Raw genomic sequence first — 3,437 nt, 5'->3', positions numbered from 1 at the left:
GTCACTGGAGCAAGCAAGCCTCATGTTTGCTTCAGCTGCGTGGCTGCCGGCCGCCATCTTGGTTGGCAGTTAATTTGCATATCTCGCTGATTAGCCGATGGGAAGGGTAGCGAAGTTACGGTTAATTACCATGTTTATTATTAGATAGGATGGGAAGGAAATGGATTTTTGCACATTGATTTTGTATCCTGAAACTTGGATGTATTTGTTTATTGTTTCTAATAGTGTTTGTTGGAGTCTTTAGTGTTTTCTATGTACAAAATAATGTCATCTGCAAAAAGTGACACTTTTACTTTTTCCTTCCCAATTCGAATGCCTTTTATTTCTTTATCTTGTCTTATTGCTCTGTCTAGGACCTCCAGAACTATGTTGAATAAGAGTGGTGTGAGAGTGGGTATACTTGTCTTGTTCTTGATCGTAGAGGAAAAACTTTCAGTTTTTCACCACTGAGTCTGATAGTGGCTGAGGATTTGTCATAGATGGCCTTTATTACATTGAGGTATTTTTCTTTTATACTTATTTTATTGAGAATCTCAATCATAAATGCTTTTTCTGCATCTATTGATAAGATCATATTATTTTTATCATTTCTTTTATTTATGTGGTGTATTACATTGATCGATTTTTTATGCTGGACCATCCTCAAGCCCCTGGAATGAACCCCATTTGACCGTTATGTATTATTTTATTAATGTATCATTGTAGTCAATTTGCTAGTATTTTGTTTAGGATTTTTGCATCTGTATTCATCAGAGATATTTGTCTGTAGTTTTCCTGAGTTGAAAAGGCATGGATGAGAGTGTAAGAAAGCTGAGACTATGGAGTTAACCAGATATTGTACCAGAGAAGAAAGAAGCTACTCAGTGAAAGAGAACAAAAAATCTCCACAGGAAAGGATACTAATCTTTGCAAATTTAGAGTGAAAATTCACAAGGTTGAGTAAAGACCAAATATGGGGCTGTCAACTGGATAATTTATAGAATTCACTCAATGTGGGGAATACTTTTGAGATCTAAGAAATGAGAATGCATATGATAGAGACTTCATATGGTTTTCCCTTGTTAGGAGGGCTAGGATACCAGTAGACTAGATTCTTCTCTTGACCCATTCTAACAAATCTTAAAAGGAGGCTCAAATTGGAAGCTAATTTCCAAGTAACCTGTCTGTGAGAACAAATTTCATCACTCTTTAATGTAGGCAGAACATCAAATTGCTCAAGATTATAATACTCCAAATGTTCAATATCTAATCAAATATTTCTAAGCAATCAGAGCAAGAAAAGTGACCATAATCAGGAGAATATTAAAATTGTGCAATAGAGCCCTAGTTGGTTTGGCTCAGTGGATAGAGCATTGGCCTGTAGACTAAAGGGTCCCAGGTTCCATTCTGACCAAGAGCACATGACCAGGTTGAGGGCTTGAGGCAGGAGGCAGCCGATCAATGATTCTCTCTCATCACTGATGTTTCTATCTGTCTCTCCCTCTTCTCTTCCTCTCTGAAATCTATAAATTAAAAAATAATAAAATTAGGCAATAGAAATAAATTCAGCACTGACCAAGATGATGAGATTAGCTCACAAGGAATTAGCTCTCTAAATGTATTCATAGGTATAATAAAAACATGAAAATTATGAACAAAAAAAAGATAAAAAAGAAGCAAATGAAATTTTAATAGCTGAAAATATACTACTGACATGCAATTTACTAAGTTGGTTTAATAATGGATTAGTCATCAATAAATGAACTTGACAAAGAAATCGAAATTACCACAATTGAATCATGTGGAGAAAAAAAATTAAAGCCAACAATAAATAACAATATCAAGCAACCTTATATATGCACTAGAGGCCCCATGTATGAAAATTCATGCAAAAGTAGGCCTTCCTTGCCCTGGCTGTCGGCACCAGCTTCCCTCCGGCTTCCAGCAGGAACCCGGGAACTGAGCTTTGCTCAGACCCTGGCTTCGTCCGGAAGGACATCTGGTTTAATTAGCATTTTATTATTATTAGATAATTATTACCCTTTTATTATTATAGCTAATTATTGTTTCAAACACAGAGGGAAAAGAGAGGGCTGCAGGAAAATTTTGAAGAAAGAATGGTGTGTTTTCTTAATTTGATGAAAACTATAAAACCAAAGCTGGAATAAGCTTAATAGAATCTAAGAAGGATCAACAAAAAGAGAACTACCCCAAAGCACATTGTAATTATATTGATGAAAGTCCATAATAAAGAGAAAAATCTTAAAGGTAGCCATAGAAAAAGACACATTACATGATGGAACAACAAGAAAACAATAACCAAACATTTCTAAATGGAAACAATGCAAGCAAGAAGACAAATGTCTGATAGTATATAATGCTGGCAGGGAAAACACACACAAAACACAACAAAAACTATGAAGTTAAAATTACATATCCGTCAGAAACATTACTGAAAACTTTTACTCCAACAGGCCTGCATCATAAAAAGTGTTAGAGAAAATTTTTCTGGCAGGCAGTTTGAGTAGTTTTATGTAAGTTAAAGAATAGATTTATAATTAAAAATTTCCCAACAAAGGAATCTCTAGGTTCAGATAGCTTCAATGGCAAATTCAAAGAAATATACAGAAAAATTAACACTAATACTACTACAATGTCATTTATAAAAATAGAAGAAAGGGAAGAACTCACATTTCACACGTAAGGTCTAGATTTCACTGAATATAAAGTTATACAATATATTACAAGAGAAGAAAACTGCAGACTGATGCCCTCATGAACATAGATGAAGAGAAATGCTCAATAAAATGTTGGCAAATTTAATCCAACAATATATTTAAAAGATAATACATTATGAAAAATTTGATTTTATTCCAGAAATGCTGGGCTGCAACATTATGAAAAATTTGATTTTATTTCAGAAATGCTGGGCTGCAACATTAAAAAATTGAACAGCATTAAAAAAAAACAAAAAACCAAAAAAAATTGAACAGCACATTAACAAATGACAAAAACCACATGACCATCTTAATAGTTGTAGAAATCACAATTAAGTTCAGTACTCACTCTCAATTAAGGAATTGAATGCTACTTCTTCAACCTGATAAAAGGCATTTAATAAAAACCCAGTGTTCTTTCATTTAATGGTGAAATACTAAAATGTCTTTCCTAAAGTTAGAAACCAGCAATGGTATCTTCTTTCTTCACTGCATTTTGATTTTTTTTTCAATCCTCACCCAAGAACATTCTTTCTATTGAATCTAGAGAGAAAAGAAGGGAAGGAGGAGAGTGAAAGATAAATTGGTTGCCTCCTGCACACGTCCTGACTGCAGTCAGAGATCTAACCTGCAACAGCGGCATGTGCCTCTGACTGAGAATCGAACCTGAGACCCTTTGGTCTGCAGGCCGATGTTCTAACCACTGAATAAAACCAGCCAGGGCTGCAGTTTGATTTTTTT

This window comes from Myotis brandtii, unplaced genomic scaffold, assembly GCF_000412655.1.
Source record: "Myotis brandtii unplaced genomic scaffold, ASM41265v1 scaffold14, whole genome shotgun sequence".
NCBI lineage: Eukaryota > Metazoa > Chordata > Mammalia > Chiroptera > Vespertilionidae > Myotis > Myotis brandtii.
Note: the sequence above shows the minus strand (reverse complement) of the source record.